The sequence below is a fragment of the Schistocerca gregaria genome, chromosome 3 (assembly GCF_023897955.1).
Source record: "Schistocerca gregaria isolate iqSchGreg1 chromosome 3, iqSchGreg1.2, whole genome shotgun sequence".
Taxonomy (NCBI): Eukaryota; Metazoa; Arthropoda; class Insecta; order Orthoptera; family Acrididae; genus Schistocerca; species Schistocerca gregaria.
In genome coordinates this window covers 778094913-778108714 of record NC_064922.1, presented here as the reverse complement: position 1 = coordinate 778108714, position 13802 = coordinate 778094913, and positions in this window count along the sequence as shown.

The following is a 13802-nucleotide window of genomic DNA, read 5'->3' as shown; positions in this document are numbered from 1 at the left end:
GGTCGACAGTCATAAGACATTGTCTTGATTTTACTACCGCCTTTCTTCCTTTATCATGCGCAACGTTAGGATTGCCTTCACCTGCCCTAAAACCTAACCGGTAGCTTGGATGCACGAGCTGTAAAGCTGATTGTGCAGTAGTTTTTGCACATATCTGGGCTTGCTATTTTCGGTATTTCGGGGCATATTTTTCCAAAAGTCTGGTGATACGTCGCTACTCTCGTACATTCGACACTCCAGCAAAAACAGACGCTTTCTTGTCACCTCCTCAATGAGAATAGTCGTTTTCTTGCTACTTCCAACCAGTGATTTTAGAAATTCCGATGGAACGTTATCTTTCGCTTCCGCCTTATTTGATTTCAAGTCTTCCAGAGCTCTTCTAAAATCTGATACTGATCCCGTGTCATCCATACAGAATTCAATTGATTTTCTATAACATCATCAGAGAAGTCGTCCTCCTCATGGAAGCATTCAATGTACTCTATCCAACTATCCTCTGTCTCTTCTTCGTTTAACAATGGAATTCTCTCTTAATGTTGCCGCCCTTGCTTTAATTTCATGTACTTGTTTTGACCTTTTTATTTGCTGAGTTAATCCTCTTGCCGGTTGTTTCTTTCCCTCTTTCTCGACATCTTTCCTGCAACCATTTCGCCTTCACCATCCTGAACTTCCTATTCATTTTATTCGTAAAGGATTTATATTTCTGTGTTCTTGCCTTCCCCTGAACATTTTTGTACTTTCTTCTTTCGTCGATCAACGGAAGTATTTCATCTGTTACCCAAGATATCTACACAATTACCCTTCTCGTACCTATGCATTTCTAGGCACTCCCCGTCAACTGAACTGCCTGCTCTTGTGTTCCTTATTGAAATATCTACATCCTTATCGAACTTCAATGCATCTCGTCAGTCATCATTACTTCAGTAACCCCCCTTTCCTCACAACTGATTCTTTCGGATGATTCTCTTAAACTTTAATCTATTCTTCATCAGTACTAAATTGAGATATGAGTCTATATATGCACCTGGGTACGCCTTACAATCCAATGTCTTATTTAGGAATTTCTGTCTGACCACGTTGTAATCCAGCTTCAACCTTCCCGTGTCTCTGTGTCTTTTCCAAGTATATCTACTCCTCTTGTGATTCTTGAACAGATGGCTAGGAGAGGGTAAGCAGTTTGCGTGCGGACAGCCAGGCAGCTGGGCTATGGCATACGCAATTGTGCTACACCTGCCAGGAGCCCGAGGGCAGGGTTGGCTAATTGGCTAGCGTGTGTGCAGAATGCATGCAATAGAGAATAGACCATCTGGCGGATAGTCTAGCTGCCTGAACCTGCCTGTAACCGAGCTGATGGGCTCCCGGCAGCGTTGGACATTCTATTAAAGCTGAAACCTTTGCACCTCTGATGACCCCAAGAAGGCTACTGTTTAAAGGCTAGGCGCATATTGAGAAGCGTATAGCACGTGTGACGTGACACGACACTACAGCGCTACACGCACGTGCTGCACGGGTCGCGCGGGTGCAGCGCATATTGCGACGCGTACACCATACGTCGCACGCGCCGACTGGCGACGCTCTGCGCTGACTGAACCGAAGCACGCGCAACCTCTTATCTTTCTCAAACAATTTTACACAAACTATTCTCTGAAAATATATGATTTTTGCCTTACTTGTAGCGTTATATGTCAGCTTCGTGCTTATCACCTCGCTAATGACCATTCTTATTGTGATGTACACATTTTAGTAAGACACTACGCAAAACTCAAAAAGTTTGCAACAAAAATTAGGGGTCGCTATGATTTTGCGTTTGGTGCGTATTACTCCATATGTTGCTGCGTATGAAATTTAGCTAACATGCTGAATTTTTGTTTAGACTTGGGAGGAGATCTCTAGCTGCCTCCGATCTCGAGAAAATGGATCCCATGTAGCGCGCTCACTTCCGATCTCACGCCCGCGAGAATGAAATACTCGCAACATCTCTCGTATCTCCTAAACCGCTCGAGACATCGAAACGAAAGTTTGGCGAATGATAGCACACAAGGAGGAGGGTGTTTTGCCAATTATTAAACACACGGAACTTTCTTATCTATGGCGACATACCACTACTTATACTTCTCTTTTTATTTATTTCACTCCAGTGACTGTAATTTTTTTTAGAGTTATCGACAGCTAGCGAAACAAGAGCTTCCTAGTATGAAAATAAACATGAAATTTCTTCTTTTATGTTACTGCAAACCGATACTATGAGGTTTTTCGTAAGCTATTGAGCTCTGTAATTGCCAATTACTTGTTTAATGAGGCCCTGCGTTTCGGAATTCTGTCTCAACAGCTGCTGTGAGATGAGTTTGGCAAATTACATGGTGACAAAGGAAGTACAATTAAACCAGTCACCAAGAAAAATGTGGCCTTTACTCCTAAATTGTGATGCTTCTTCGAATGAGAAAAGGTTAACAACTCACACAAAAACAGATTGGCAATTCTATGGAATTTTGGTGGAATCCCCGTAACCCATCGTATTTTTAACACTGAGCGACGGGAATGGAAACTTACCAAAGGATTTTATTCCTTCTGTTGTTCTGAGCAGTATTAAAATAATGACGAGCGTTCCTTCAGGTGGAATGATAGGCACATGCCAGATACTGTTTACTCACCTACGGGTTGCCAAACTGACAATGCGTGATCGCGAATAAAATAGTTGTTATTGAGAAAAGTAAACAATTGATCTGTCGCACAACACAATGGTCAGTGTATTGTCAGCAGCGACGGATACTGCACGCGACAGGAATGCACAAGTTAGCCATGTGTGCCTTATGAGATGGAATCCGAAAAACATTGTCATGAAAGTAGATCTGCCTTTGTCAGCAGCACATTTCAACAAATTAAATATATCTAATCATAACACTCATTTACGATATTCCTACTTACGTAATAATACCGACCATTTTCTTCATTTGTGTAGCCTGTTCTTGTATAATTAGTTTATTAATGCTGATAATGTCCATGCAACAATTGATATGCTCTTTCTCATCACTGCGAACCAATTAAAACGTTGTTATTTGTGACTGCTTTTCGACTGTTTCTAGCTTGCAGTGGAAATATGTTGTTCACATGCATGTAGTACAGTGTGTCGCATTACATTATTACATTCATATCAGAGTAATCACAGTGAAACTTCTATACTTCAGATCTTGGACGCTTTTTACCACAAGAACAAAGGGAACACACCTGTGGAGATTATCCCTTTCTAAATTTTTGCAACAGATCGTACAGATACGCTAGCTTACTAGGCAGCGAGAATATAACCTTGCTCTACTTTCCTGCCTTGAGTCTTAATCACATGATTTTATAATATTCCTTGCTTCCTTATTCACTACCCTCTGTCCCTTCTTCCGATCTGAAAACATCACGGAGGCATATGGTGCAATTCCAGCGGCCAGTGGCTCATCAGTTACTGAAGTATACATTTTTCTTGACAGAAGAAAAAACAAAACAAAACTATGCAGATATAGACAAAAGAAAAGTATAACGTGCTAACGAAGAAAGCTGGAGCGTTTAAAAGGCGGAAAACGAAACACTACCCAAAGGCAATAAAATTCAGTACACAGTAAGGCAACATTTATCGTATTGGCACTACTACCACTGCTGATATGCGCCGTTCCGACGTGACCATATGGCTGGGCTTCTTTTCCGCTCCCCTCCTCAAATTTCCCACGGTGCTAGCGAGGCAAAAAGCGCGACGCGCGGCTCGAGAAGCTGTGCCTCAACCACAACGCCGCGCGACCTGGTCGCAGGCGCGTGTCGCGTCCCAGTCGCGTCGCGTCGCAATTTGCGCGGTCCCATTTGAACCTGTGACGTTACAAAAACGCGCGCTGCGCTGCGTCGCGCCACACGCACTATACGCGTCTCAATTTGCGCCTAGCCGTGGGAAACTTTTGAGTGGCAACGCACCTGACGCCTTCCGGGCATTACGCTGAGGACGATCCAAGTTTCCTCCATAGCGTGGAGCAATGCGGTATTGAATGCTACCCAGCAATGCACACTTTCGAAAAGATTTCCCTCATTTTTGTGATTGCTGAGTTTCTATTTCACTGTAAATTAAATTTTTAAGATCATATATGTTTGCAGGTATACAGATGATAAAACGCATTTTTTTTTTTTTTTTTGACAGTATATATGCGAAAGCAAACTCCAGAAACTCTGGTGATTGCACTCTGTGTCATGTCTGACTGTGCTTGACACTGCATATGAGTGCATCCACAACGAGCGAATATTACACATATTTCTTTATTTACTGATTACTAATCAGTAAATAAGGCGGATGCGTGGTATGTTTGATGCACTCTGCGTACAATGGGACGGAACGTACTACCCTGGTAACTCGCAACACTGCGGTAGGCGCAACATAGGCTTATGAATGCTTATGAACGTCTCTAGATAATTTTGCATGGATGCAAAATTACCATTAACGCACTGCTTGGTGTATTTGCCTTTTGCCACTCTTAATAAACGCGGAACACGCGTTTACGGTAGACTGTGAAATCAACACGAAGAAGCCTGTTGGCCACAGTTCTCTTGTGGATCCGCTGCCTGTGTGCATCGGCTGCCAACTTCGTTTTCGCCGAGCCTGCCGCCTCCTGCATCACCTCAGGCCACAAGGAATTGAGTTGGTACGAGTATATAATGTCAAAGAAGATGGAGAAACATAGGCTGATTTACCAAAATCCTTATTAGCCAATTCAGATATATGGTAAGTGCGAAATGCAATAACGTCTCTGTCAACAAAACTTTCAAGTCCAGCAACACTTGGTACTCCTGTACCACCACGAACAATGGCTAAGGTAAACCATCCGTTACCATGACCAAAGGAATCATTTATATCTAAACTAAAATTAAGTCTACAACTGACGAAAACAGCAGGACCATCCAGCAGAGCTTGTGCAGCGACAGACTTAACTGGAATTCGATTCTTCTTGTCTCCAGCTGTTGTAGCGAATTCGATGTTCTCGATGGTCTTGTAGACTGTTTGTTTCGAACGGCGGCGATATCTTCTGTACGGCATTTCGCACTTACCATATATCTGAATTGGCTAATAAGGATTTTGGTAAATCAGCCTATGTTTCTCCATCTTTTTTGACATTATATACTCGTAACAGGAGGAAAATATCTGTAAACGAATCTGTATTTATTTGGGTTAAAGGCAAAGGTGTATGTGAATATGTAAAGTTTGTTGGTGATTGTACCGTATATTTTCATAAATAAATTGTTTTTTGCAAACTGATCTGTAGCGTAGCTGAGAACCTGACAAGGGTACATCTAGAACCGGGGGGCTCAAGGAGGCAACAGCATGTCACGTCACTCTGTTACGGACCTCTACCGCAATAATTATATTTTGTTTTGTTCTCCTTTTCGTAAAAGAAACTTCATCCTGTCTCTTGTTTCAGTTAATATGAGTGTAAAAGTATCATTCCGTTGGATTAATGTATTGCAGGACTGTGAACGGCCGTTGCCCAGGTTGTTCAACTTCCTCAAATTTTAACATCTGGGGCCGGCCAGATATAGATTTTTGAGGAGCCATTATTGACCGTTACTAAATTTGTTACATTCTTTCTTAACGTTTTATTATCTGGCACTGGCTAAGCTTTTAATTAAAGGGTTTTTTTAGATTTAGAGCCAGTGTGTTAACCCTCCGATAGTCGCGCATGTATCTGTGAGATACATGACCTACTTTTTATCTAATATTACCGCAATGAACAGTGGTAACGGTTTGCTGGCCCACGACATCTTGTGTCATACCTTTCTTATTGCTTCACAGGAATTTCAGTCTTATCCCGATACTGACAAGGTCATAAATGAGTCAGGTGTGGGAACGTGTACTGCCTGTATCTCTCAGATACAGCCTGCCTACTAGGGTAACGCTTTGTCGCCGCTAATGACTGCAGGTGTCGCATTGTTTGGAGCGTACGCAAGTCGGCAGTTGCGTTGTTGTCTTCTAAATGAAGCAACGTTTCGTTGTAGCTACGCGCACTTTCTTTCAAAATTAGTAAACGATATGATCTAGAAAATCATAACGATTTGGAAGAAGTACATCGCCTTCTTCTTGACGACGAGGTATCCATTGAAGATGAAGGTGATCTTGCAGAAACTGATTCAGAAACCGAAGATATACTCGAAACACGATTTGTAGACTCAGACACAGATCATGAATTCGATGAAGAGGAAAGTAATGAAGCGCAGGAAACTGATGAGCATTACTATTTTGGTGAGTAGAAAAGACAATAAATATGCTTTCAGATGTAATAATAACAATATCTAATAATGGTGTAATGTACTTATTTTTTATTTTAGGTGAGGATGGAACTAAATGGAGGAAAGTGCCTTGGAAAGCAACACAGACACGGCTTCATAATATACTAACCAAACTGCCTGGGGTAGTTGGAGACGGAAAGAAAATGGTAACTGAAATGGACTGCAGGAGCCTATTCATCAGTAATGATATCCTAGATCTAATTGTGGTCAACACTAACAGGCGTATAGCTGATCTAAACGGAAACTTTGCTCGCGCGAGTGACTGCAAGGACACAGACGCAATCGAAATAAAAGCCTTTTTTGGCTTGTTATACCTTGCTGGTGTGTTCCGTGGTGGACGACAGAATGTTCACGACTTATGGACAGCAGATGACCTTGGTCTGAATATTTTTAGAATGACGATGTCTGAAAAACGTTTCCTGTTCCTAATAAGATGTGTTCGTTTTGATGATGGAGCCACAAGACAAGAACGGCGCAAGACAGACAAATTAGCAGCCATCAGGGAATTGTTCACCATGTGTTTGAATAACTACAAGACACATTACTCCCTTGGTCAGAACGTCACAGTTGATGAGAAGCATTTCAAGGCCGGTATGGATTTCGCCAGTTCATACCATCCAAACCATCTAAATATGGCATCAAAATTTTCTGACTATGTGATGCCAAGCTTTATTATACTTACAACATGGAAATATATTGTGGATTACAACCAGAAGGATCCTTTCAGAATAACAACTCCGCCAAAGTAGTAGTTCTGAGACTTGCCGAACCAATATATGGGATGGGTACAAACATTACAACAGATAACTGGTTCACTAGTTTGGAGTTAGTAAGAGAATTGGATAAAAGGAGACTGTCGTTTGTAGGCACAATTAGAAGAATACAAGAAGGAACTGCCATCGAATCGAATTTCGTAGCACCAAAAAGTAGACAGCAATATGATAGCGTATTTGGCTACAGCAAGAATGAAACCCTTGTGTCGTATGTCCCGAAAAGAGGGAAAACTGTAGTCCTCCTTTCGAATATGCATGTATCGTCAAGTGAGGTTTCGGAAGGTTTAGAGAAAAAAACCAGTAATTATTCTACACTATAATGACACCAAATCTGGAGTTGGTGTAGTTGACAAACTCTGTGCAACATACAATGATGATGGCCTATGGTGATTTTTTCCACCTATTGAACATTGCAGGCATCAACTCGAGAGTAATTTTCTTGGGCAACAAGAATAAATACTCAAATCTGCGCGAGTACTTCAAAACATTGTCTCTGAATCTACTACAAGATCATCTCAAAAGAAAAGCTCTTATTGTAACTCTTCCTGATGATATACAGTCAATGCTAGTAAAGTACAAACCTAAAGGAAAAGAGCAAGAAAACGCTGAACAATCCTTGGAATCAGAAAACAAGAAATGAAAAAGGTGCTGGTCATGCTACAGGGAGACAAAAAAGACTTGTCTCAGCAAGTATACATGTGCAAAATGCGGTACACATCTTTGTTTGCAAAAGCACACAAAAATAATTTGTGAACAATGTCTTTCTGTAGTGGGCAATCAGTAAAAAGAGACATGCTTTGATTAGTTCAGTAATTTATTTCTATCTATAATGAAATAATTTTTAAAAGAATTTCATGTACTTCTCCTTTACAAAATGTCAAATATTTCTGTTAATTTGAAAGTGTAATGAGCCTGATGTTCACTTCTGTATTTGTAAAATCTGTAACAATAAACGTTACTGCAATTTAAAACAAAAACAAAAGAAAAAGAACCTGTAAACAAACAAAAAACCACAAAAATCGTCGCATGTATCCACGAGATACATCGCGACTAGTGGCGTCATGAAGGTTGACGCGCCTGCTGGAGGGTTAATGGGGATACATTTATAATAATGGTTGGTTTGGGAAGTAAAGGGACTAAAACTGCTTGGTTATCAGTCTAAATTTATAAGAAATTGTCCTTATTACCCATCATGTTCTCAGTTTCATATTAGTCGCCATCCCGTTTGCAGATGTGATCTAGAATCTTATACCACAAGGGGAATAAGATTCTAGAGCACCTGCTGGTCGTCTTTACCAGAATAATTACACCGAATGTTGGCATTGATAGCTTTTTTTCTGTTTGTAAATAATAAATTCAAAAATTAAACTAAATTTTGTTATTTCCTGTTCCAGCTATATTTAAGAGTTCTGTGGGCTATTTTTAAATTGTTAAAATTTTTTTGCGTTTATTCAGCGGCAAAACCAGTTGGGGTGTATGCTGAAAGTTTGCTTAATGTGAAACTGGAAATTTGCATTTTATAATAAATTTTTTACTAATGGTAACTGATGTTTAACCGTAATCCGGTACAGTCCTTCCACGTAATTTACTCTGAGCCAGGGCGCCATTTGACTATCGTGGGCTTACATTTCAGCAAGATAATGGCCACCTAAACACGGCGAGTGTTTCTACTGCTTGCCTCCGTCATTCTCAAACACTACTGTGGCCAATAAGGTCCAGATCTCTCGCCAACTGAGAACGTTTGGAGCGTTATAGGTAGAGTCCTTCAGTCATCTCGGGATTGTGACGCTCTGCCGCGACAATTGTTCAGAGTTTGGCACGATATGCCTCAGGGGTACATCCAACAACTCTATCAATCAATTCCAAACCGAATAACTGCTTGCATAAGGGACAGAGGTGGACAAACGCGTTACTGACTCACCCAGTTTGTAAAGCATTTTCTGTTGACTAAATCATACAACTCTTCTGAAACTGTAATCATTTGTTTGTCTTTACATGTACATGATATCTATCGACTTCCGTCCCATTCGGATAATTCCTTCGTGGTGCGTCGTTTTTTAAATGAATAAATGGTCGTATCTTTTTACTGCATTGGCCGGCCGTAGTGGCCGAGCGGTTCTACGCGCTTCAGTCTGGAACCACGCGACCGCTACGATCGCAGGTTCGAATCCTGCCTCGGGCATGGATGTATGTGATGTCCTTAGGTTAGTTAGGTTTAAGTAGTTCTAAGTTCTAGGGGACTGGTAACCACAGATGTTAAGTCCTATAGTGCTCAGAGCCATTTGAACCATTTTTTTTACTACATTGCTTAAACCGTTAAATCTTTTATACCGCCAAGAGACCACAGACACTAGTATGTCACATAAATTTGAACTTGATGAATCTACCCGTTGGCGAGTACACGGGCTCTTAACAGTCGAACAGTCAGACAGATGGACATCAGAGCGAGTCTATACTGAAGTGCCAAATAAGCTGTTATAGGCATGCATATTCAAGTACAGAGATATGTAAACAGGCAGAATACGGCGCTGTGGTTGGCAACGCTTATATAAGACAACAAGGAGCTGTCGAAATTGTTAGATTGGTTACTGCTGCTACTATGGCAGATTTAAGTGAGTTTCGTAGTGGTGTTACAGTCAGCAGACGAGCAAGGGGGCACAGCATCTCCGACCATTTCACGAGTGTACTGTGAATGTCAGGAACCGGAAGAACATGAAATATCCGGCATCGCCGCGGCCTGAAAAAGGTTTGCAAGAATGGGAGCAACGACGACTAAAGAGAATCGTTCAACGTGACAAGGAGCAACCCTTCCGCAAATTTCTGCAGATTTCAATGCTGGGCAATCAACAAGTGTCAGCGTGCGAACCACTCAACGAAACGCCATCGACATAGGCTTCGGAGCCGAAGGCCCACTTCTGTATCCTTGATGACTGCACGACACAAAGCTTCATACCTCGCCTGCGCCCGTCAACACCAACATTGGACTGTCGATGACTGGAAAATTGTTGCGTGGTCGGACGTGTCTCTTTTCAAATTGTGTCGAGCTGCTGGATGTGTACGGGTACGGGGACAACCCATGAATCTTTTGACCCTGCATGGAGTGATCATGTTGGTGGACTCTCTGTAATGCTGTGGGGCGTGTTCTGTTGGATTGATATGGGACCGCTGATACGTCTAGATAGGACTCTGACAACTGACTCGTACGTAAGCATCCATTGTGTCCGCTGTGCATTCCGACGGACTTGGGCAATTCCAGTAGGACAATGCCGCACCCCACACGTCTAGAATTGCTACAGAGTGGCCCCAGGAGCACTCTTCTGAGTTTAAACACTTCCGTTGGCTACCAGACTCCCCAGACGTGCACAGTATTGAACATACATGGGATGCCTTTGAAAAAAAATAATAATGTTCAAATGTGTGTGAAATCTAATGGGACTTAACTGCTAAGGTCATCAGTCCCTAAGCTTACACACTACTTAACCTGAATTATCCTAAGGACAAACACACTCAACCATGCACGAGGGAGGACTCGAACTTCCGCCGGAACCAGTCGCACAGTCCATGACTGCAGCGCCTAAGACCGTTCGGCTAATCGCGAGCGGCGATGCCTTGCAAAGTGCTGTTCAGAAGAGATCTCCATCCCGTAGTACTCTTACGGATTTATTGACAGCCCTGCAGGATTCATGGTGTCAATTCCCTCCAGCACTACTTCAGACAGTCGAGTCCACGCATCGTCGTGTTGCGGCACTTTTGCGTGTTCGCGAGGGCGCTTACACGACATTAGGCAAGTGTACCAGTTTCTTTGGCTCTTCAGTGTATAAGGGTTCCGTTTTTACAGACTGAGGTACGGAACCCTAAAAGTTCCAATACTATCGCGTACACCTGGGCGACTTGATATCTGCAGACATCACACAGGATACTGAAATTCTGTGCTAGTAATCAGTGTGAAAAGTTTAGACACTAAGCCTAAAGTAAACTTGTGTATTAATTCCAGCCGATCTATATCCTGACATTCCCTCTCGAACTGCTTGACACATAGGCGCCTACTTTCGCAACTTATCTCGGCTGAAATGAAATTTGATCAATTCCTGGAATTGTGTGCTCTCTATTAGGATACCACCAAGTTTTCGTATGACATGAAAGTGTGATTCCAAAACAGCTTCCCTCTCTGGTGCTTCTCGTTTAGGTACTTGAACTGCGTCCAGTCCAGACAGCACCGGTCGGTCACGTGAAGGACTGCTAATTCCGAGCACGTCCCCGCTCGCAGCAATTACCGGCCAGGCTGTTGCCTCGGGACGTCGGCGGGGGCCCCGGTTACCGGCTACGAGCACTTGCTGGGCAGCCTGCCTCTGATAACGGCCAGCGTGCCTCACACCCCATGTGCGCCACTTTTCTGAGTTGCAGCCTCATCCTGAGCGGCGCTTCGTCAACTGTACTGCTGAATGCAAACGAGGTTTCTGTTAACTTGTTGTACAGTAAATTTGTCCCTGCATAGTGAAACCTGGCAGACTTATCTAGTACAAGTTTCGTGTCTTGTTTATATTTTGCTGCGTCTCTAGTTTTTTGCCATAATACGTCCGAGTCAAAATTGACCTTCACGGATGTATTCAAGTTGTTGTTGTTGCTGCTGCTGCGACTGCTTGTTCAGTCCGAAGTAGGTTTGATACCAGTCATAGTCAAACAGAGGCACACTGACCGCTTACGGCCCGAATCATGTACTCGTATTTAGACATTAAGCCTAACGTAAACTTGTGTATTAATTCCAGCCAATCTATATCCTGACATTCCCTCTCGAACTGCTTGACACATCGACGCCTACTTTCGCAACTTGTCTCGGCTGAAATGAAATTTCATCAATTCCTGGAATTGTGTGCTCTCTATTAGGATACCACCAAGTTTTCGTATGACATGAAAGTGTGATTCCAAAACAGCTTCCCTACCCTCCTCGTCGTATTTTATAACACTAACAGCTCAACCGAAAAATGTCAGCTAACGTTAAGGGATTCTTAAGAGTGTAGTTTTCCTGCTCACGATCAGTAAGAAATAAAAATACGAGACAGTAATACAATAAAACCAATGGTTAGTGTAAGAGCGAGATAAAACATTGCAAACTTGAAATGCTGGTACATTAATAACCGGGGTAACAGCCAGAATGTTGAATGCAAGCAAGCAAACTTGCATGCACTGTGTTATGCAAGTGGCAGTTACCAGTTCCTGCCATAGAGTTCCACACCTGTTGCGCTTAGGCGGTCAGTGCAAGGACGGTTAATGTTGGTTGTGGATGACGCTGGGGTAGTCGTCCGATGATGACCCATATGTACTCTACTGAAGACATATATGATGATCGAGCTGCCTAAGGCAGCATGTCGCAACACTATAGAGCACGTTGGGTACTACAGCGGTATATGAACTAGCGTTATCGTGTTGCAAAACAGCCCCTGGAATGCTGTTCACGAATGTCACCACAACGTGCCAAGGCAGCAGACTGGCGTAATAAGTTTGCAGCCAGCCTGCGTGGGATGGTTACGAGAGCGCTCCTGCTGTCATACGAAATCGCACCCCAGATCATAATTCCAGTGTAAGTCCAGTGTGTCTAGCACGCACCGACACAAAGCCGTCTGTAGCACCGAAGCAAAACCAGCTTTCGTCACCGCGCGGGATTAACCGAACGGTCTTAGGCGCTGCTGTCATGGACTGTGCGGCTGGTGACGACGGGGGTTCAAGTCCTCCCTCGGGCATGGGTGTGTGTGTTCGTCCTTAGGATGATTTAGGTTCAGTAGTGGAAAGCTTAGGGACTGATGACCTTAGCAGTTAAGTCCCATAAGATTTCACACACATTTGAACACCAGCTTTCGTCAGAAAACACAACTGACCTCCATCCTTCCCTCCAACGAGTTCTCGCTAGGCACCACTGAAGTCGGAAAAGACGATGGTTTGCGGTGAGTGGAATGTAAGTTACAGGGCGTCTAACTCGGAGCTGTTCTTGAAGTAACCAATTTGTAACAGTTCGTTGTGCCACTGTGGTGCCAGCTGCTGTAAAGTTGCTACTGCAGACACAGCAACGATACGCCTGAGCCTACGACAAACATGACGGTCTTTCCACTCCGTAGTGTCACGTGGCCATGCAGAGCCCGATCTTATTGTGACCGTATATGCTCGTGACCACCGCTGCCAGTAATCATGTACAGTGGCCACATTCCTGACAAGTCTTTCTACACTACTGGCCATTACAATTGCTACACCACGAAGATGACGTGATACAGACGCGAAATTTAACCAACACCTACAACGTGCTGACATGAGGAAAGCTTCCAACCGATTTCTCATACACAAACACCAGTTGACCGGCGTTGCCTGGTGAAACGTTGTTGTGATGCCTCCTATAAGCAGGAGAAGGGCCTACCATCACGTTTCCGAATTCGATAAAGGTCGGATTGTAGCCTATCGCGATTGCGGTTTATCGTTTCGCGACATTGCTCCTTGCGTTGGTCGAGATCCAATAACTGTTAGCAGAATACGGAATCGGTGAGATCAGGAGGGAAATACGGAACGCTGTGCTGGATCCCAACGGCCTCGTATCCCTAGCAGTCGAGATGACTGGCATCTGATCCGCATGGCTGTAACGGATCGTGCAGCCACGTCTCGATTCCTGAGTCAACAGATGGGGACGTTTTGCAAGACAACAACCATCTGCACGAACTGTTCGACGACGTTTGCAGCAGC